The following is a 24,969-nucleotide window of genomic DNA, read 5'->3' as shown; positions in this document are numbered from 1 at the left end:
AATATTATATACCTAGTTTAACTCACTCTCCTAACTCATCTTCGCTGTCTACAGGCAGAGCGCACGACTGTGGTCGTGAAGAACCGAGGTTCGATCCCCGCTTTAACTAATTTTTTTTTTCTTTTTTTATAACTTTTAATTTTTTTTATCACATGCTACTTATAAATATGTCAATAGACAGAAAAAAAGAGAGAATGAAATGAAAAGAGAGAGAGAGAAGAATACTAGAAGTTTCACTTCTGTCTTGCGTAGGCTTGACACACCCATTTTTTTATTTTATGCTATGAAATTTTGGTAATATTGTCTTTTTTGTTCTTTAATCCACTTTGTAATTTTGTGTGTGAATTTATTTTTATCAAGTTAGTTATTCAAGTTTTACACTGTTCAAAGCTTTTATATCATGGTATTGGTAGTGTCTTTGTCCAAAGCTTGAATTTACTGTCGGAGTTTTTATGTTTTCTTTGTACGCTTGTCTAACTGGTCGGTTAGTGTTATTTTGTGTATGTTGAAATTTTTTTTTTGTCAAAAATATAGTTTAGTAGTGTTTTAACGTATAATTGGCGTATATCTAGTACGTCACAGCTGTTGAATATTTGGTCTGTATCAGTCTGTCTATATTTTTTTAGTATTACTTTTTAGATCGTTTTCTGTGCGGTTTCTATGTAATTAATAGCCGAGTTTGATGTTTATGTTTTTATGTTTAATTCTTGATTTTCTTTATTTTCAGGTGAGTACCTTCCATTCAGCTAAGAAACACTGTTGTGAGAAACTTAGAAAGCGACTGATTCATGATGGAAAAATAAGGTATATACAGACTTTTAATTATTAAATTTTGTATTTAATTTTCCGTATGTACCTTTCACCTTGTGGAAACAATAACGCGTAAGTATTATTTTATATGTCAATATATTTCTTCGTTCTAATACCTCAACCGAATAAAGTCTATTAGGTTTAATATTTAATGTGCAATAAATTGACTGCATCAATGCCACAATTGATTCCCCGATTCACATACTCTGGACGTAAACGGATTATTCCGAGAATAAGTTCCTGATTTATGTACTAATGTTTCTTGTGGACTTAAGAGTAATGGAAGTCTATACTTAGTGTGCACGGAGCTCTTAAATCTCTCGGATGGCTTATTGGAAGAACGGCGCAATAATTTATAACTGAGAAATATTTACTGTAGGTACATTTAATTTTAGAAAGTTCGTAGCTTAACCATCGTAAAATAAACCGCTTTCAATCTTAATCCTCGTTACTTTTCAGCGAGTCTAACAATTTTGTTTGAATGAGTGAATATTACAAGAAATTTTCATCTGGCAAACAAAAAAGGCGTTTTAAGGTGCTCTTACAAAAATAGTTGGGTAATTGGAAATTTTTATTTTAAAGCAGACAAAAAAATACGGCCTACCTTGAATTTTCATCACTGCGTTCGATAACACATAAAATTGGTTGAAAATGTTTTTGGTCGCGTCGCACTTTGGACGGAATGGAAAAAAAAAACGCGAATTAAGTGGTTTTTGCATACGTTAATTTTTTTAATATTTATATTTTTTTTAGTGTAGTACAATAGTTTCTGCATTTTATGTGTTAATTTAAATATGTCAATAGGGCTTGATGGAATTTTGGCAACGCTGCAAAGTGTGTCGTAAGTTGAATGTTCGGCATCGCGTTTTTCAGTTCATTCCTACGCGTGAGCAGAGACGGTTGTGTAATAAGTGACTTTTGGATATATTTACAAAAGTTTCTTATGACTGACATTCCTCAAGGTATTCTTAATTTAATTTACAAAATTATATATCAATATATCATGTGTGTGAGATTTGAACTAACATCTAATTTTACACTATTTTTGATTTTTTTTTGCTGTTAAAATGCATATTTCAATTAGCATTTAGAAACAAAACATCGTTTGTTCCCATTTATGAATATATAAGTATTGTAGACTGAAGTCTCACCTTTAATGTCATATATAAATTGTGATCATCTTTTGTCCTTCCTTGAACAATTTTGTTATTTTCAGGAAGGCCTATATGCATTCTCCAGAGAGAATTATTCGAGGCATTAAAAAAACGGGGTATATTAAATGCCACTTCTGAGAAATTAAAATAGTTTTTAATTAATTACGTAACACAAAAATACCACATAGCGGCAGGTTCTAACATTTTGAGCCCTACATTTTACAAAAACATTAAGAATTTTTCACTACAATTAATGACGAAATGGAGAAAAAGCTATTTATAATAATAAATTAATATTTTTACTTAAAAATATTTATAATTCATTAATAAGATTAAAAAAAATATTGCACTAATATTTAGCCATCAAACAATTAATTCGTGTTTTTTCTTCATTCCGTCCACTGTGCGTCGGTTACTCGTATTGTTCCACCTGTTTTATTCGTATTTTAAACGTACAATTTAATGAGTATGGTCCTGTAGGTACCTACAAAGTAATATCGGGTTCTTTATTTTATCAGTGTAGGTTCCTAATCTATAATAATTGCTTAGTTCATTTCGTAGATTTATATGGATGCATTACCTGCTTCAAACAGTCGTGTGCTATTTATATTTTTATTTTTTGTATGTTCGGTTATAACTTAATCTCAAAATTTTTAGAGAATATGGTAATCTATAATATGCTTTAGAATGTAAACATAAAATCTATAATATTCTTTAGTTTGTAAACACAAAATCTATAATATTCTTTAGTTTGTAAACATAAAATCTATAATATGCTTTAGTTTGTAAACATAAAATCTATAATATGCTTTAGTTTGTAAACATAAAATCTAAAACAAGTTTTAGTTTGTAAACATAAAATCTATAATATGCTTTAGTTTGTAAGCATAAAATGAGTAGGTATTTTAGAATAGTATTTCTTTTCTACTTTTTGTTATGAAGTTTTTTCCATCCGCTAAGTATTAATAAATAATTTCGTGAGAACTGTACAGAAGCCGATTAAAGAAAAACGGTTTAAAACAAACGTATCTCTTTTTATATCGAACGCGAAGCGATTTGGTGTCTTCCTCCATAATGTTTGATTAATAGCTACTGCAACGCCTTTTCAAATCTCTTTTTAATAGTTCCTTTGTGCCTGGCGCAATTATCTTCGGTGTCCTTTTCGTATTCTTATTCGTCATGGGATCCCATCTTTTGTGTTGATTGGATTTTACAGTTTGATTTAAAAGATGCAGCAAATGGATGAAACAAAACGTTAGGCATCATAAAGATTTCGTTATTTTAAATGACACTACATGTTTAGGAGAAAGCAATCACCTTTTGGTTTATAGTATCATAAAAGTTGTTATTATACTGTCATGATGAAGCTAAAGCTAAAGCTTTGAAACGGATAGGCTACAATATTCAGATTAAAACGGTAAGTACTTGTTTACTAGCGGTTACGCGCAATTAAATTGTGTTTTAATGATTCCAAAACTCTTGATAGAAATAACACAAAGAACTGAAAATATTTACACTGATCCAGAAATTCCAAAGAGGAAAAGCTGTGCAAATTTCATAACGATTTTTTAAGCTTCTGAAAATTGATTTCTACGTGGATTATTGGTGATGATATACTAATTGTAATGAAAACATAATGTTGGTAAAATAACATCAACGAAAAATTTTACTTGAAACTTTTTAATTTTTAAAATTCCCTCACTGGGCGAAATAGCTGCCATACATCAAAATACTTGCAAAGTACTGAATGTGGTTTCCCGAACAACTCTGTGGTTTATCAAAATATCAACTTTTAGATATCCTTTTTTTATGACAGCTTTTAAATAATTTAATCTATCATGAGAGCAATCAATTCATCTACTCATCCCTTAAATTCACTGTGATATGAAATAAATATCCAATATCACACATCCTATCCACTTTTACACCACCAGTTCTGACATTCCGAGCCAATTATTAGCATGAGAAAGAAACATCAATTACGTTGTAGGTAGTTTTTTCACATTTAACAAAGTTTGTCCGTAATTTTACGAAGAACGACGGTGTACAATGTACAAGGCAAAAGCAATTCATCATCTTCCAGACGTTCTGCTACTTAATTCGGTACATCTGTTTACATTACCTCGCCTGTCGGATCGGGAGATTTTTGTGCACTTAGTTGGGTTTTCGTATCTATTATCGTGTAGTATTAATGGCAGACTGCTTCCAATAATGATTTTAAATTTACTGCAGGACGATGATGGTAAAATATGTTTTTATGCACAATTAATATGCAGTACGGAAATTTTTACATTTTATTTTGGTACTCCTGAATTAAATGGGGAGGTGGAGAAACGGTATGAGAAAGTTATAGAACTACGTGGATGATAATAATAATCGACTTTTTATAGCGCCGTTTAGTGATCAAATCACCTCAAGGCATCGATGTATTATAGAGGGTTTTCCAATAAGAGGTGTTATTTTGAATAGCCCGCTATTTCGGTAGATATTACTTTTGAAGCTGTCATTTTTTTGACATTTGACAAGTAGAAACTACGCCATTAATAAAAATGGAACGATACACGCTTCAACAACGCATTGAAATTATTAAAATTCACATGAGTGAATCAAATGCAAATCATCTTGAGTGATGAGGCCCATTTCCACCTCGGTGGCTTCGTCAACAAGCAAAATTGTCGCATCTGGGACTCGGAAAACCCAAGATTTATTGTTGAAAAGCCTCTCTATCCTCAACGTGTGACTGTTTGGTGCGGTTTATGGTCCGGCGGAGTCATTGGACCTTACTTCTTCGACAATGAGGCTGGAGCAACAGTTACGGTGAATGGATTGCGCTATCGAGAGATGATTAATGATTTTTATGACCGGAATTGGATGATATTGATAAGGACAACATTTATTTTCAACAAGACGGCGCTACGTGCTACACAAGCAACGAAACCATTGATCTTTTACGATTGAATATCAAAATAACACCTCTTATTGGAAAACCCTGTATTTAGATGAGACATGAAACGAAAAGTTGGGTTCCACTTTTTACCTTTAATTGACTTAGAATGCTCCCAACGCTTGATTTAAAACTACCGAATCCGGCCACACACACGGCTTATCGCGTTCTAATAGTGGAACACGTTTCGACAAGATATTAGTACACAATAGCGCCTATAATTGCACAACACTTTGCCTCAAGGACGCTTATTGAAATATGGTTAACGAAAAAACGCTGTATTTCATCAGGACTACATACTGTGAGTGACTACCACTCTTCTTTTGATTGTTGTTTTTAGAACCTTGCAAACAAATTCTCAAGAAGATTGTAATAAGATAAATAAGTATTTTTGGACTCCTACTCTACTCTAGTACTCCTGGACACACTGATCCATAGATTCCTATCCAATCCTCATACCCTTTATCTTCCCGGAATTTCCTCTCCTTCCTTTCCTTAAAATTATGCTACACACAGCATCCCATAAGATGACATAGGCTCTGAGGGAAATTATTTACCTCAGGGCATCCTGTGTGGGGTTAATGTAAAAAAAATAAAATAACAACTCATAACTCAAAGCAAACGCATTGCATCCATCAGCTCACCAGTTAATAACATAGAACTGTAATATAGTATTTATTTTTATAATTATTACATATTATGTACAATGTATCACCAATGTGCGTGATGCTGCGTAAAATGTACATTGTATTTGTATTTTGTACAGGTAGATATTATAGGTACAGGATCTTACTTACCTGGGAGGTTGCTTTAGTGTTACTCACTTTCAATGTTTTTTAGAGAATTGCAAATACAGTTTTGTACGCAGAGGGCATACTATTGAAAACATATCACATTATCTATTATTGCCATATTTCATAATTTTCGGAAGGTCACTAGTAAATACCAACTGTGCACTGATTCATACTTTTCGAAACCTAACAATACTTTTTCATTTAAGCACTTCGAAACCTACATATATAATTCGTGTGTGTTTCTGTCTCGCGATCTCATTACCCCGACGGTAATAGCGGAATGTACCGACTGCCGACGAAGGGACCCCTGTCAACCCTTGCCGAAATAGCGGCCACTTAAATGTAGTCCCCGCTGCCGCCCCATTGAAACGCCGTTTTGTGTCCTTCGTCAAAGGACCTTCCTGCAATCTCTGCTGCCCTGGTACGTTTGTCTCCGACCGGCGGCTGTCTTCTTTATCCCGTGGAATTCTTAAATTTAATGTGTCAGGGAGATTGTCTTCTGCTTCCGTCACTTGAATACGATCGGACATCTTGTAACTTTGTGTATTTTAAAATACACAGAACTGTATTTTTCTGAAAATTGAAAATTCTTTCTGATTTTATAACTCTTCATTATATGTATCAGTTTACAAAGCTTTTCAACACACTGTCAAAAATTTCAAGTGAGTATAACGCTAATTGACGTTAATTGTCCGCATAAAATTTGGTTGATTAGAGATGGAATTCATTTGTACGTACTCCAAATATTTTGTATTTTACAAAATACAGTTGTTGATTAGAGTGTATGAATAATGTTGTAGAATCTAAATATTACGCTCAAAATGTAATTTTTTACACAAAATAAAGTTTAGACGATTAGAGATTGTTTTTTGAGGACATTACCATTGTAGTTTTAAGAAATATATTTACTCTACTCAGTTATTGCATGAAATGTGTTTATCGATTTCCCTTTCCTGTATTTCTCAAAAAGGGGTTTCCAATAAATTATTTTCATATTATTGTAGAAAGCAATCACTTTGTGGTTTGACATATTTAATAAAATAAAATACTTTTTTGTTTTAAAACCACGATATTTATTAATTTAAGAACCGACCGGTTTCGCTTTACTTAAGCATCATCAGGGTACAAATTAATACTGCAGTATTGTACAAGTACAGTATGGTACAAATTAATACTTGCAGTATTAATTTGTACCCTGATGATGCTTAAGTAAAGCGAAACCGGTCGGTTCTTAAATTAATAAATATCGTGGTTTTAAAACAAAAAAGTATTTTATTTTATTAAATTATTTTCATTTGCAGTTAGTGAGCGCCACGATGAGATTATTGTATCGATTTTTCATTTCTCCGGTAAATTCTATGAAAGGATTCCCAGAATTGGTTCCGCCCATTTGTCATCTGGGAATCTTTGGAAAAATTGCATTGGACCAGAGCCAGACTGAAGCGCCAAAGCAAAGCCAATCTGGGCTTCAATTTGTTTTCATACAATTTTGGCATTTGCTGATATTTGTTCGAAGTTTACTGGCTTTGTGAAAAACATCTAATATTACGCGAGCGTGAGTTTCTTTTGTATTTATAAGTCTGTGAAATACTTACGAGCATTAATAATATTGGCATAATAAGAGAATTGATGATTGAACTGTGTAATAGGATTTGTTTTGAAAAAAATATTTCTTATGAACAAATCATTTTGAATAATATGGAGGTTGGAAAAAATAGGTCATTTTGAATATTCCCCTTAAAAGTTTTCTTCAAAAGCTTTGAGACTATTATCTATTGCTAAAATCGCTGCAAAATATTCTTCTTGATTTTTGAGTACCGCTTTCTCCGCAAGGCAGTTTGATTAATTTTATCTGATCTCACTTAATTTGTGTAAAATAGTGTCTACTGAAAGAAGCTAAATAATTTGTGTAAGGAAACAATAAATTTTGATCTCCCAACTGACTTGCTTACTAGCCATTATATTTTTAGCTCTTCTCCGCCATGACAAACGAATATAACTAATCTAGTGTGTTCAGTTTCACCGCATACACGATGTGTACTTTCTTAAAGAACAATCGCGTCGTACATCAGTAATGTCTACATGGAATCATGATGGTCATCATCATCATCCATCTTGTGCAATCAATAGCAGTAGTTAGAACCATGGAATAGTGGGGTTGGGCGGACAAAAATCGTAATTACAGAACATTTCAAATTGCCCGTGACGGACGCTATCACGTACAGTGACATGGCATTTTACTTTGAAAGGTCTTTGGTGAACTTAAGACAGCCTCCGGTTTGGATTATCACAATTCATAGATGCTACCCTACTACATTATCAAAATCTTCTGCCTTATAACTTTTTGTCTTCTCAGGTGCAATTCGCAGTCAAATTATATTTATCTTTAAATAGTATAAAATAATGTCACTATTCGCCTCTGTCTGTTTGTACGCTTAGTTCTTCTAAACTACGGAGCGGATTTTGATAGGGTTTTCACTGTCGTTTAGAGATTTTTTTCCGAATGGTTTATATATATATAAAACATAGAAAGTAGAGAAAAATCGATGTTTTGTAATCAAAAAATATTTTCGGGCGCTTACATTATTAACGCTGGCTAAATAAACTCGATGAGAACCATCAAAATATATAATGTAACGGAATTGCACATCTTAAAATGGCCTACAGAAAAGTCCGTGATTGTATATGTCTATATCCTAAGGATAAACCCCATAAACGCGCATACATCAGCTGGCTAATTATAAATGTACATCATTATAAATTTGTGTCTAATGTCTTTCGGTTTTTGTATCTGAACCAGAGACTTAACGGATTACATAAAGGATTTTGTAACAAGGTGTATCCTTTTATCCATGGTTTCGGTATGTGGTACTTAAATCATTGAAATATTTACCATTGCGTATTGGCCATATTGCCAAAGCTGGATTTTTGAGTCGCTGCGGTCGCGAAACCTGCGAACAAACCACTGAACCTAGCAGTTAGAAAATGAGCAACGAACCATTATTCGCACCACAGCCGAGAGTTATGGGCATCCTCTTGGTTGGCGGACGATGAATCCACTCGCTATACTCGCCAGTATTTTAAACGGGAAACTTTATCCTTGGATATTTTAAATCGGAAGACATCTGCTCATCCTACGTTTTTTAAATGAAAAGACCTGAAGAAGGATTATTTTTGGGACCTTCTGTCTTCCGCCGCCGAATCTTGCAGGCCACGGAGTTCAACTTTAACATCGCAACGAAATTGATATGTATGTATGAATCTTTATGATCATACTTCTTTCATTCTGGTTGCAAAAAAACCAATCCCTTTTAGATTCAGTTGCATTGGAGTACTCATGGCTCTTTCAATTTGACAACTTTAAAAAACATTAGCTTTTTATTCGATAAAAATTGTATTATATTGTTATTACATAATCCCACGGTCAACACCTCTTGAATATAAGTATAAATCGTCTTTAAAAATATAAGTAGCATCAAAACGTATGATGATGACGGCTCACAATCTTTAGCTTTTTTATGTGAATACTGCACAACCGTCCCAACAGCTCCCAATCGTCTGGAGCCAGTGAACCTGTGGCATCCTCAATTGCGGTATGTTGTGAGGCTGAAAGTAGCGGAGAGGGGAAGGAGATGGGAAATATGAAGGTAGGGGAGTACCTCGCCATTCAGATCAGAGTCACCAAACACGACTAGAGCCATTTCAAGCAACGTTTCAATTCTGAATGGTGGTCTTAAGAGTATCTTCCACACTGGAACGTGCCGCAAGTATGTATTACATATTATTTTAAATGAATAAATAGTGAAATAATACAAATTCACCACATACCATTTAATGCGCACGCCGGGATTTGAACTCGCGACCTTCGAACTGCTATTTGAGAGCCTTAACCCTCAACCACGCAGGCCGTCTATAAAAAATTGTAAATTCTTCTAGAAAGTATTTTCGCACTTTTAGAAAAAAAACAAAATAATAATTTGTACAATGGTAATTTATTTTTCATCCAATGTGTTTTTTAACATTGGGATAAAGTTTTTATGATCTGCCATATTTCATTTTATTTCTGACAGCCTCCGGATAATGCGCGTAAGGCCTTGATCAAACATTTATTTACAGAACGAGCTTAAATTTCATTTGACCGTAGAGAGTAAATCGAGCTCCGATTAAAATTTTGACTGACAAGACCAAAGCTTCCGAACGAGAGATCATTGGCTGAGAGGATATTGGGGTCATCCAAGTAGCCACCATGCTCTTGCGAAACCTATACTCCTGGCGAGATTTTTGTAGCACTCAAATTTTGGCATTTCTTTCTTGTACCTTTATTATTTTTATTGTTTGTTGTTTTAAAGAGAAGCAATACAAATTCACCATCTTAAATTGAAAAAAAAGTAATCGAATGTAGATGTCCTGGATATCTACTGGAAAGAAGACCAAACAATGATATTGATAAAACAAGTAGTTTTTAAATAACCTTAGCCATATTTGGTGACCAAATTTGGATCATCCCATTCCATTTAGTCTCACAACGTACCCTAAAACACCCCCCTAGGAGGAGGGGGGAATTTTTGAAAAATATGTGTTTATAAACTAGGTCGAGTGAGAAAATACTGTATTATCTTGATAAAATATTGATAATATCGACGCGGGAGTCTCATTCTATTTAGTACGAATGAAAACATAGTAAATAATGCCTCATTCGACTTAGTTTGTTAACATCTATTTTTTTAAATTTCCCCAATCCTTCTAGAAGGGTGTTCAACGTATGACCAAAGTTTAATGAATGCACGAATATTGTCATTACCTATACTAGTTTAATGATTCCATTAATTTTCTCGGGAAAAAGTTTAGTATAAGATTTTTCCGTGCTTTACTAGTCTGTCGTTGGCAGATCTATATCAGCAGGCTCTTGATTAATGAAAGAAAACTGGTTAAAACAGATTTTCAAAAAGGTCATTATAAACCTATTCGCTTATATCTCATACCTAAGTGAAACTAAAACCAAAGATGATACTGAGAATTCAGGTAAGGTATCAACGTAAATTGATGTTATGCAAGCAGCAATGTAGACATATATTTTTTTTTAATTTTTCTCAATATCTTTCTGGCCTGATTATGTTATCCTTCCACAACACCTTTTCGAGGTACTTTTACATCCATTTTCATATCAATGTTGATGCGCCCTCCGCTCTGAAATACTTATTACCCCTTTCACAATGGAGGGTGCCTTTGAATGCACTATTCTATTCAATCGATTCTATTGTTTTAACTAGACCCTCCACTTGGTGCGATGGCTCTGGGCGGAGCTTGGCAATTTGAAGGCGTTGATTTTCAAGAGAAACCCTCAGACATTCCCCCATTTTTTCTCTAATTTCCTACATATTCAAATTCACTCTTACGTTCTCGCTCACGTAAATTATTTTATTTTCGCGAATTCCGTCTACTACAACGGTATTGTAAAAAAATGTCTCTAGAATTCTAATGTCGTGAAGTCAAGTCTTGCGGAAAATGGTTGCCAGAATTACTTTGGTCTCGAGAATTTATCTCAAAAATTATGTCAGTCTCGAGAATTACTTTTAGTTTCGAGAGTTACTATAATGTGGGGACATTACCATTATAATAATTACGGCCTGGAGATTACGGTTTCAACTTCCTTTTCATTATATCTGGTGTCGCGAAGCTGCGACTCCACTATATTTTTAGAGGTGCTGCAGAGGCTCTATGAGGCCCTATGCCACACGCCCAAAGGACCAGTCCCAAACTACACCGAATGCTAGGTTATGGGACGATTTTATGCATCCGACAAACCCGATGGACAGTGCAATAATCAAAGGTATAAATCTGGGCTTCTGGAGCACAAGATAAGCCCAGATTGGAATGCAGGAAAGATGGACTCACCCGTTGATGACTATCACACGTCTCCAGGAGTTTTGGTTGATTTCACTTCACAAAATATATGTATAATCGCCCTGTCTGATATTAATTACCACTCCGAACTCTGCAACTGACACCACTTGTCTGATTTTACATGTGTGGCAACAATATTTTTACTATGGTGACATTTTTGGGATGGGTAAAAGGGTAGGTAGGACATTTGCAGGATTTTGTATTGATATTACACTTGTCCATTAAGCCTGTGGATGCATACCTAACAATCCCGTATATATTGCGCGAACCATATCCAACAAAGCTTTGTTTTGGTATTTGTGTTCTAAAATAATTATTTTGAAAGCTTTTCTTTTTTTAAATCATAAAACCAAATAATTTTTAAATAAAATTTTCATAAAAGATTGCTTTCAACTGTTTCTATTAACCCTACGTACATTTACAAAACCTGTTTTCACTACGCAAAGTTGTAAAAGGTACTTTATTTGAATTTCAAATGTTACGAATACTTTAAAGTGTAGACTGCACAGATTGGTGGTTAAAATTATTTTTTGAATCAACTGTAAAAAGCTTTTATTTGACTCGGTTAAAACATGTTCCTACCCATAATATAATGTATCTACCGAAAATGTAATGCACTCTAGTCTAGTAAATATATTTTAGCTGAGAAGTTATGTGGGAATGTATGTACCTGCCGTATCCTAACCCGTAGGTATGTCAGGGAATCTGAAATTCAAATTTTCCGTTCTTTTTCATCTCATAAATAGCTGCGGAATTTACGTTATGTTTTTTATAATATTCTGCACGCCATGTTTTGATATTGTTTCTGTCCATTCTGAATTCTTTGAACACATTTCTTCATTCTTGTTTTGATAGTTTCAATTGGATGGATAGAAAATTTTGTCGAAAGATTTTTTTTTCAGTGAATTAATTTCTAAAAATAATATGCAAGTAAATGATTAATGTACTCCATATTTTTAGAAATATATCATGTTAAAATAAAGTGTCCTTAATTATATTGCAGCTGTTAAGCCTCTTTACCCAATAATAATGATATTTTTAGTTTATCTCAATCGGTAAGATGTAAACACGTTGACTACAATATTAAATATCCTGATATGCCGGAAATTGCTTCTCCGATAAATTCATAGTAGAAAAGATTATAACTTGCTTCATTGTGAATCTGTTAGTCAATATTTATTTTTAATCGCATTTTTTTGCTCTCTTCGAAGTAATGAAAAAATCTCTAATTTAATTTTCATTCGTTGCATTGAGCGAGATTAATATGAACCAACCTGACTTATGGGATTTTCTTCCTCTGCATACTGACGTTTTCTCAGTTAGATCCGAAATAAACTCGACATGCTTCATGTCATCTTCCTTACACTAGAAACTAATTAACCGTCTGCCACTTCTGTTCAGGGGTGGATAGGATGAAACGCCACATAACTTCGTCCTGGCACTCTCATTGATCGTTTCATGCGTTTATAATACCTAACCATGTGTCATTTTAGCGATCTTGTTCGGAACAAGTGTTTTACGTAGAAATAAAACCTTACTTATCTATTTAATTATTTAATTTCTATTCCAGCTTGAATGATATCAAATTATATATTTTATATTGAAATAGTAATTTAGTGATTTCTAGTTTAATATAACTTTTATGATTGGATGTAATTGATGTCATTTATCACAAGATGCTCAAGTCATAATGGATACGTCTAACTGAATACACGCGGATCAAACAGAAGACAGTGAGCCATTAGCCAGTGTTGCTCCTGGCTATATATCCTCTGAGCGAGACGAGTTCGGAGTTGTTCCCATTTCTTCGATTCTTCTACAGCCTGGCAAATAAACAAATAAACTGGAATAAAATTTGTCTCTAAAGTCGTTTATACTAAATCGTTATCCATTTGTTATTCAGGTTTCGTATAAAGATAAAATCTCCGAGCCGCTCTTGTACTGGCATTAGGTTTACGTGTTATTCATACATATTTTAATACAGAGCGAACACGTAATGTATCGCCTACATCTTTCTCTAAACCTAAACGTGCTCCCTATTTACTTATCCCGGATAAAATTTCCCTTTCTTGTGATATTCTGATTGTGGGGTCATTGATACGGTCTAGTTAGCAAGCGAGCTTACGATATACGGTCGTATCAAACGTTTCGTATTTTTTTCTATCAGTCACTCAATCTTAATGTCGAACATGTTTTTCTTTATGATTTAATTTCTGTACAATTATAATACCCATAATAGTTCTCGTATAATAAACAAACATGCAATTGTTAATCAGGAGAATCAGGTTGTTGCACGTTTCTGGTAAAATAATTCGTTTTAAATATGTTTTACACTATTATTACTACGTAGTTTTGGTATGATTCACGTTTCATCAGGCCTAAAATTAGAATAAGCGAAACCGATGGGGATAAAAATATTCATAACGATGTCATATAGGTGTTACTATTCTTAGTCCATTTAAATGTTGTAATTATATTTGCATGATTTATTCTTAGTATACTTCCTCTTGAAATCTGTTTAAATGCATCCTAGTAAAAACTTCTAATTATAATATAGGCCTAAGAATGGCGGAAACAGTAAGAAGAGTGCAATCATTTTCAATCGAGTATCGCGGGTGAAGACGAATATAATTTCCAGACACTATTGGGTTAAAAGTAATCACGTAGTTAGGTTTAAATGACAGGGAACCTATTCACTCAGGCTGATGATCTCGTGGGAACCACTTTGGTTGACAATGGTCTACATCTCAAAATACCAAGACAAGATAAGTCTTTGACGGTTGTTCTTAACCACCCACTCAACAAGTTTGGTTTTCATCAAACCTTTCATGTATTTCATTGTAGGCGTCTTAGTCTGTGCTTCTTACACAAGCCTTAAAACGTAGGTACATATTTTTTAAAGGTTTGAGATTACATCTAGAAAAGTCAATTTTATATGAGTCATACATTTAAGCACACAATTTAAAATCCCAGACTGCGATTCGTCACAACTTAACGCGCGTTCTATTAATCCAGTTATTTTGACGAGTTGCCTTCGTCAAAAGTATATTTCTATAAATATATTTTTTTTCTATTATTCTTTATTTTGTGATCTGATGATGAAGAGTTTTAAATTAGTTAGGATTATATTTTCTTTTTTTTATGTTTGATGTGCTTAGCTTATGCCAAATTCAATGAACCATCCTACAAGCATTAAGAAAAAAAGAAACATCTTCAATAAAAGAATAGAAATCGGCAAACCTTTTTTCGTGAGAGATTAGGTATAAAGTTTCTGTGCAATATAGTTTAGAAATAGGTAGGCAGTAGACTCTCTGTATTGCCTCTTATGATCTTCCTGTTTTAGTAAGATCATTTATTTAACTATTGCTAAGCGGATATAGCATTTGCGGCAGATTGCAGTGATTATAATATCGTAAGCAGCTCCTCGGTAGTGATTAAATTACTAAATTAGCCGTACCTGTTTTCTGTACGCAATTATACGGCTTATGGCCATACTCTCCATACTAATTCTTTTCAAAATTAAAAAGTGATCTAACTGGCGTTTATCACATCTTTACCCGGAACACCTATGTTAAATATATAGTCTAAGAAGAATCTCATAACAAATTTAGGTATCTTTCAATTCATTATTGGATCCAACACGATATACATGTTTCATAATTATTTCTAACTTATAAGACATGTTATAGTATTGCATTGAATGCACCTATAGCTCGGCTAGGTAGGTCCTTATATTTTAAAGTTATTGATTTCAAATGTGATTTTCTAGTCTTTTAATTAACTTATTATAAAATTAGAGACATATAACAATGATTTACAGACAGATAGATAAATGATGTTCATAATTTAAATTCACCTCGGTATTTATTTACAATATTTCCAATTATTTCCACGCATAATAAATACGACCTCTTTTATTTGACTGCTTACCTATATTACAATAATATGTGTTAAAAATGCTTGCTTCGTCACACCCACACGTATGTAACGTATCATATCTGTATATACTCTTGTATGCCTTAAAACTTTTGTAATCGTTATTGCGTTTCAAGAGAGCATTCACTATAAACCCCATTCTTGGCTGATATTACCCGCGACAACCTATTTATGTGGTGAAATTTCGCTGAGCAAACCTCCCATGGAGCTGTCTTAAGGCACAAACACACCCACACAAGTCTCCCTCATAAGATATAAGATTTATAAATATTCCGGGCAGAATGGACACGCTAACACAATTATTCCGCAATCAGTTATTTAAATCCAAAAATCAATTCAATTAAGTGACACAGCGCGCGGTCGTTTGTGGTTTTAATTAAAAAAACGCTTTAATGGCGTGTAGCCGGTCTTAAACCAAGAGGGAACATGACGTGAATTTGATGATTCGATAGTCTTCATCCCAAAATAAATTGAAAAAGAATTATTATACGCTTCAGCGGAACCGCAAAGAGACAACAAGTAACCCTGAAGTGGCGAATTATCATTTCGGAACACAATCAATTCACATTTAAATTATTGGACAGTTTCACCTCTTGAGACACTCATAGCTGAGGCAGAAATTGATATTAACAATATCAGCAGGAAATCTAAAGAGGATGAAGAAACACCAATTCAACTATGTTTCCAATGCCTTACTTTATTGGCAAGAGTTTGAGTCACGCTGTGGATCCAGGAACTTTTGTCAAACACTCAATCATCAGGGCCGGCCCTATGCGGGCACAAATGGAGAGTCAAGGAAAGCGCTGCTAACATCTACACACATCGCCTTTGAGAATATTTTTATGCAAACGGCGCTACGCAAAAATACCAATCATCCAAATGTTATTGATTACAGTTATAACCTACCTAGGCGTCTACCGGTTTTGCCTCAGAGCCGGTCCTGTCAATCACAACCATAGATATCTTCCAAAAAGGGACCGGACTTTTGTAAAAAGAATAAAGTGAAACATTGGAGTTAACATAAGTTGGCATAGGTACTGTAAAAACATTATTATTTACTTATACAACCATATTTGCGTAGGTACCTACATTACCTATTCACAGAAAAGGGTTGTCAATCACTATTGTTAGAGTTGACTGAAGTTGATAAAAGATTTGGCGTATTGTTTCTACGCCACGCCCGGCTGTGCATTGGCCATTAGCTCCCCGCTGTTATATTTTAAACAACACAACTATTGTGTGTGATTTGTAGATTCTCTGCTGGGGTCTACGAGACCCGTACGAATTTCCACTTTATTTCGCCAACCCGATCAGACGACGAGGGGCTAGAAGCCTCGCGGTCTTGCATATAATTCTTTTTTTTTTCAAATCTGTATTACTTCCTTCCCACACAGCACGTAACATAACCGATGATAATAATTCTTAGTATGTTTTATGCAAATAAGCAGTATACTCGTATTTAAACTTACATATTGTGTAGTCGGAGAGTCTCTTTCGTATGAAGATATACGAGTATTTGTTTGTAAAATCATTTATTTGAAAGTTCCTCTTTGCCGCCTAAGCATATTTAAAAAATAATTCTTTTCTCTTTTTATTCATAGTAAATATTGTGAATGTGGAGGTAGTTGTTAAGATTTCTATAATTTAGCCTTTTATATCACTTAAAAGTGGAAAATTATATACATGAAATGTTATATTTAAGGGGAAAAGTGTTTTTTCATGTGAATACTGCACAAGAGTCTCAACTGTTTCCAACCGTCTGGAGCTAGGGGGACTATGGCATCCCCGATCGGGGCATGTTGTGAGGCTGAAAGTAGCAGGGAGGGGAAGAGAAAGGTGGGGGAGTACCTGGCTATTCAGATCTGGTCATCAAACACGGCTAAAGCCATTTCAAGCAACGTTTCAATATATCTTCCACTCTAGAACGTAACACAAGATTACTATATATTATTTTAAATTAATAAATTTTGATATAACACAATTTAATCAAATAAAAATTTCTTGCGCACGTCGGGTTTTGAACCCGCGACCTTCGGCTTGCTAGTCGACAGCCCTCAATCACGAAGGCCATCGAATAAATGATTTAAAATAAACTTTTAATAAAATGTATTTAGTTTCACTTTAAAAAATACCCATTTTATATACATAACGACGTTAATCCGATAAAATTTCTGTATTTTGTAGTTTTGGTACTTACTTGCCTGGCAGTGATTCTAGCTCCCCGTGATCAGTCCGCGTATCACAACTACTCCCTGTCCTTACGATTGGTCCTCGCCATTAATCACGTGACATAACACGGCAGCAGGCTTTATTTCGGGGAGGGGTATTCTGGTATGGAGAGAGAGGAGAGGGGTGGCGGCCATTTTTCGTTTTATAAGCAGGGGCCTTAAAAACGATCTTGCGATCGCGGGGCCAGGCTTTTTTATGTGCGACAAAAATGGGCCCATCAAAAAATAAGTTTTCCGGAACGTGTGAAGTCTTTTTGTCTTATTTTTACTTCTGAACTACGAGAAGTAACGTTAGCACGATTTTATTAAAAGAGAAACCTTTGTATATGAAAAGTTAAATCCACTCTGCCTGCTTCGAGAAGCATTATTATTAAGTAAAAAGTATTGCTTCAGTAGGGAGGAATGTTTTAAACATTTTTAAAAGAATAGAATACCCATACAACTCACTTTTCAACGTCTTTAAAAAAATCGTGTATCTTTAGTCATGTGCCTATACTATATTTTACGAAAGATTGGTACTGAGTTTCTCATTTCTTTTATTTTTTTGTTATTTATTGATTATTTTAATGCTTTGGAAGCACACTATTTTGTTTGCTTGTTAGGATTGTTTTTTTTAAGCCCCCACATCATATTGTGGAATTAGTTCATTTGCACTTGAAGTGAATTAATAAAAACTGCGCTGTACAAATGTTATTATTATCACTATTATGTATGCATACGTTATATGTGAAATAGGTACTTTTTCATATATCATGTAAGCATTTGAAAATCTATTTAATCTTCTTTTGCTGTATAAATTTGTTATTTCAAGATGTGACTGCCCCGAAGCTATAAATTTGATATCTTTATATGTACCTACCTCCGAAACATACTAGATGAAATATATTATTTTACAAAAATGACTTAATTTTCAATTCTGTTATGGAGAGAACACATGAACTTGGCTAATAGATGTCGCTGATATAATACATTTAAATTTTGACATATTAAAAAAAGTTCAGCAATTTTTAGTTAAAGTAAATAACAAGTAATCATAATTTTAGCGTATATTTACTTAAGCCTTGATATTAAAAGATATTATCAATGCGTATTGACAATTTCAAGGGTTCTTTAGTCAATAACTTAACAAGTGTGTTTATTTGATGCTTTATTTTTTAAATGTTTTTATTTGGTTTAAACTGTTTTAATTTAATTTGTAATCGTTCCGTAACAGCCTAATAGGGCGTTAATAAATACATAAATTAATCTTAGAATGAACGTATATTATGTAAGCAATATATTTTAAATTGTTTTGAAAAGTAAAATCTATTGTTGTAATGCTTAGTAGTCCGTACAGAAGCAAAAATTCCTACAATTTTTGTCTCTATAAATTACAGAAGCAAAAATTCCTTCAGCTCTTTACTAAATGATGGCATTAGAGAATGCATTCATGTGAATGCAATTTTATGGAGTATTTCTTATGATTTTCCTATGCAATTAGCATTCAATCGTCGTCAGTCAAAAGGTGCATGGATGTGATGAAAATCAATCTGTCAGGACTGAACTGCAAGGTGCTCTATCATATTTGCATATCCTAAAGGGCCGACATGGGTCGTGTTTTTGTGTTAAAAATGTTAATTTTTCTGGAATGTTTTTACACTGCAAACCCGTTCTTTCAATTAGATTGCTAATTTTTGTACATTAGTATTCCAAAAAGGCCAAAGGATCGAGGAGATGATGAAATACATGAATATTATATATATTTTTAAAATCGTTATTGAAATAATTGTTTTTAAATAGAATTTGAGTTAGAAATTGCTATGATTGCTTATTTTTCTTCAATCCGTACATTTAAATATTCATTTATACATACAATTAGTACATCATTTAATTGTCACATAAAATGGTCCCAAAATTGGGTTCTTTATTTATTATTACAAAGGTAATAGATATTTTGCATTTTTTTTTCACAATATTTAATTTAAATTTTTTTTTATACATAAATATTTTTTTAAATAACATTCTGCTAAATCATTTTTTTTAATTTATAGAGACAAAAATTGTATTACAAAAGGTTATCACAATAGATCGCATTACGCTAAAATTTTTGGTCAGCCGGCAAAGAAAAAGCACATTTGTAAATTACGTAGATTCCCGTTAAAACTAAAATAAAACAATTTTAATTATTTTTCGAAGGAATTTTTTACCGTTGTTTGTATGTATCCGTATAAATCTAAATGTTTTCAATGTGATTTTTTTGTTTGTTATTGTACTTGATATTACACGTAAAACTGTATGTATGCGAACATGTCATATTTGTAAGTATACATACTTATCTACAGAAATAAACATTCGATTGTGTTTTGACTGCATCCCATCCGAGTATAAAATCTATATTTCAAACCATCGAGCGGTCCCTTTGAGAGCCGTTGGGGTTTGTTAAGGATTTACGACATAACATTACAATAATAATTTAAAATGTGCGTTTTAATGGACGCGCCGATTATTTATCGCCAAATTATACGATTTGTACTTCCCTTGATAAATAAAGACGATGGAATCCTTAGCCTGCAGTCCTGGATCCGAAACATTGAAGGCCGGCCTAACCATCTCCTGAAAGAGGACGGGTTCATTAATATTTTGACCATATCAAGATAAATTAGATGAATGGCAAAATGTACATTCTTTTTAAATTGCGCCGTGGTGAAAGGCTACCATTCAGAATGGAAGCTTTGCTTGAAATGACAACAGCCATGTTTAGTGACCAGATCTGAATAGCCAGGTTCTTACCAATCTTCCTCTTCCTCATATCGTTCCCCTCCCCCTTTCCCTTCATTTATGCCATATCATGATTGCTATAAAACTATTTTTTGTGTCAATAGCTTGCTTACTCTTCAATTTTGATCTGAAGTTGTAAGACCCGATACATTGAGAAAGTTTATTAAGATTACCATAAATATGTTTATAAATATTTAGGCAGTTTGAAATGGGTGGTGTTGTATTATATTTCTTACACCGATAAAATATTAGTTTGTAAATATAATGCCTATCTAAATTCCTTTCCAAATCTATCTGTTTTTGAGCAGGAATCATTTCAATCGTTGTGTTAAAAAAATAATTTTATTCAGTTCGAATCGCAGCCTTATTGAACTTATTTTCTCAATATATTTTTTAATAAATTGATGGTCTCATTGTATGCTAAGTCCTTCGAATGCGAACGAAAAAAACTTCTTATCCAAAACGATCGGCGGATAAGTTGGAGTAGTGGTAGTGGATTCCTGCCTAGTATATAGTCCCTTTAGAGTCGCTTTAAAATATTTCGCTAATAAAAATATATGGGCTTTGAGCCAGTCTGAGCGACAGCCCCTCAATGGTATCGAGTGTAATGAATTGAATCTTTGATCTGACTGACAGAGACGGATTGCTCCCTCTGTCCCTGTTCCTCGGGATAAGAGTAGCTCTGATTCGAATTAACGCCTTTAGTTCGGAATTAAAATAGTTAAAATAAAATAAAATCTAATGTTACAATTCACGTTGTCTGCGTTATTATGATTTTGGTTGGGAATTCAGACACATCTTACCTTTCTTCTTCTAAAACGTGCCTAGGTCTGATCTCTGTTAAATAATAGTGATGGGCTGAAAATAATTTCATTTCAAAGATGAATTAAAATATCCTGAATTCGCGATCGTGAGATTTTTTCCGTCTTACTGACCAAACTTTTTTTTTTCAATATTATAAAATTACTTTATGGCATCATTTTAATTGTATGAAAATGAAATACTTTGTATACTCCACGTTTAATCAATAGTGACGAAGAATGCATTGGCTTTTTTCATCGGTTATAGAATTACGCTTTCTTTAGCATAATATATCTTTCAACAGTTCTGGAAATTGGCTTAGGCTACGTCAACCTTTATTATTATGCAAACCAGAGAAAAAAGTGTATGTTGTGATCAGAAAAACCCTTAATGCCCTTTATTGTCGTAATAACTACACACTCCTTGCTCGGATTTTTATTAGAGAAATAAAGTAGGTACATAAATATAATATCTGGCTCCTCGCGTTTCATACCCAAGCGGTATAGTGACCAGTTCAAGGCAAAGAGCAGTTACCGCATCTATAAAATAATGCGACAGAAGTAGTATTTACTCTCACAATAATGGCGCCATGAAAATGTGAATTGCGAACTGCATCGCAAATCGCAACGTCTGAAGTTTAATTTTCATCTATCACGGTTAAGGAGTGGTAGTGTACCTGTCTGCACATCTCGGGTTACGGGTTCGATTCCCGGCGCTGTTCCGGTGCTCTGTCAATGTCCGGAGTATTCCCGCCTGACCAAACATTTGTTCGGCCAGAATTCTAAATTCATCTCGAGTCCCGCGCAGACTTCTGAGCTGTTATTGAGCTACTGCACGAGGATTTCACGGAAATAAATGGAAAAACTTCTCTTAAACTCTCTGCCAACGAGAAATAGGGTTTAATACGCATTGATCGCTTCGGTAAGATACCTACCTATGGGCATATCTATCCAAAATCTCACAATTCATAACCTATTACTAAATGTGGCGATGATCCATGATGTAGGTGAGCATCGTTTTATTTTTTCGAGGTACATAGATATGTCTTTTAAAGTTTACAACTTATTTCAAGGCTATTCCCTTGGACACCCTCGGAAGACATGCATGAAGTAAAATCAGTAATGCTGATTTATTAAAAATCTCCTCAAATTAATGGCAATCCTGTTAAAAACAATTTTTTAAAATACGCTTCACGGAGACGAATGAATTCCGAACTTTATTTCGTAGATTTTTTGCCCACAAGAGCGTAATTTCAACGTCATTATATCATTAACTTATATAATGTCAAAAAATTCGGCATTTTCATGAAACAAAATTGTCAACAACTCGATCCAAAAATATTTTTAGGCTGACTGAGAGCCTTGAGAGCTGTTAACGCTAAAACACAGATAAAAAAGCCTGTTCTGCTGCGTAACCAACGTGTAAATTTCCATATCCTCTACACAGCTGTAAAACATCCGTGTAGTCTATGTAACGTTTATAAGTCAGGTTCTTACATTAACGTTTGTTTATCAGTGGTGTAAAATTTAAAACACGTTTATTAGTAAGACTTTTAATCTTTAAAATAAACTTTGTTAAAACAAAATTGAGTTTCCAAACATTTTGTACTTCGCAACGACTGCTTCTGTTCGGGTTCCGACCCCAATCCCAGTTGTTATTTGTGGCCCGCCATTAATATACCGGTTGACACAAACTCCTGATACAGTGTAAAAACTTTGGTAAGTAAGGACGATTGCAGGCTGTGTGAAAACAGATGGTGCGGAACGGAACGAAAAACCATCAACGAACTACGAACACCCACGTAAAACGTTCTACTTAGTACCTTAAACGTAGCGGGTAGAACCTTCAGAATTTTCGCAGCTGTTTAGACATCTAAAACTAAGCACTACATGTTTCTTCAAGTCACATTTTATCCGATGGTCGCGATTTTTCAGATTGGCTAGAAAAAAACCCTTGACGGTATTACGTTAATTTTCTTGTTTTTCTGCAGAAAATGACACATTTTTTAAAGGTTATGAATGTACGCCACTGATTTTTTTGTACTCTATATAATTCCGTAAGTTTGTCGTCATTGATCATACATAGTTATTATTGTAACTGTATAAAGTCTTGTTCATTGAAATGAACATGAAAAAGGTGGTATTTATGTACGTTCCATCGATCATTCCATTTTTATTAATGTGTAGTATACATTACTTATCCTAATTATTATTGTATATTTTGACATTCATTTGCCAACAACCTCTGTAAAAGACATCTGTTTTTTAATACTGCTTAATGCAATCGAATAAGTAAGTGTACAATTAACCAATCAGAATTTAGTTTTATTTGAAAAAATTGTTCGATACTATCTGTCACAGGCAGAGCCCGGATTTAAAGCAAGCAAATAAACAAACTTAGGATATAATTAATATAATGAGTTGATAATCGAATACTTGATTTATTCGTAAACATGCATCCATTTAAGGACAACAGATCTCCGTACATCCATTTGGTTTATAAAGTTAATTTGTTGTATTGCCCCTTGTCCCAATGCGGACGTTTTGATCCCCAATGATTGACATTGCAATGCGATCCAAATCGTGTAATAAGATGTAAAAGACTGAATGGATCGATTGAACAAGAACACTGCATTATCCAATGAATTGTCCGATTTACCACGGAGATAGAAATATTTATTTAAAACGTTGTGGTTTTGAACTCGGCGAGTATTCAATAGTGGTTTGGGTGAACAGAGACGGGTTTGAGACTTTTACATAGTGGTTAAGTAAAAATTGTTTCTGATATCTTTCTACGTGATATCCATCTCCTGATTCTGCAAAAATATATGTTTTCTGTATGGCATTGAGATAAATAAATAATTTGGTCTCTGGCTGTCGAGAGGGGGTGATTAGAGACCAGAAAGGGGTGAGACAAAATGTGAGTGAATTGGAATTTAACTTGGAATTTCTTTAATATCGTTAATCCCTTGCTGTAGAATTTCTTAATTATGTTTTTATACTTCTTGCCTCGAGGATTTGGCTTATAAACACGTTGCATTTTATCAATATATAATTGGATCTTTTGGAAGAGGATTTCAGAAATTTACCGAACGATCATCGCTATTTAAATACATTTATATATACTTATAGTGTAATCATTGTGCTATTCCCCCGCTGCTTGTCTCTATTGATCCTTAAGACATCTCCGTTGATCCCCCTGGCAACTCTATTCACCTTATTCTTCTCCATTAACCTTGATGTATTCAGAAATCTTTAGAAACACATTAAAAAATAAAAATGCTATAATTAAGTGTACAATAAGCTAACGCTAGTGGGAAAAGAACTTATCAACCAAAACAATATATTTGACTCACTTATTTTGCAATTCGCAGCGAAGTTTTAGCAGTGTGAAAAAACCTACAACAATCTTAATTGAGTGTATTTCGCGTTCAGTTCTGTTTTATTGTTGGTCAGTATAGCCGACTCTTTTTCAGTTAGTATCACTTTAAACATAACTGACTAACCATCGCGCCGTTTCCGCAGGGATAGGCCGATATGACGGGCCGCCAATCAAGTCGGTCTTGGAACACACTTCTTGTCTCTTGGGTATCGAAAACGTCTCTTATATCCTTAAACTACGGCTAATTATTGAATTATTTT

General features: G+C 33.8%; 1 protein-coding gene across 6 annotated transcripts in view; it reads left to right on the top strand.

Annotated features, from left to right (window-relative positions):
• The window catches only part of LOC149423011 (uncharacterized), a 508,308-nt gene that overhangs the window by 336,939 nt on the left and 146,400 nt on the right, over positions 1-24,969 (top strand). The gene's annotated exons all lie outside the window — the stretch shown is intronic.

Source organism: Hesperophylax consimilis, chromosome 6 (genome assembly GCF_061612785.1).
Source record: "Hesperophylax consimilis isolate HC1 chromosome 6, BYU_Hcon_1.0, whole genome shotgun sequence".
NCBI classification, from domain to species: Eukaryota; Metazoa; Arthropoda; class Insecta; order Trichoptera; family Limnephilidae; genus Hesperophylax; species Hesperophylax consimilis.
Note: the sequence above shows the minus strand (reverse complement) of the source record. Positions and strands in the feature narration are given on the sequence as shown.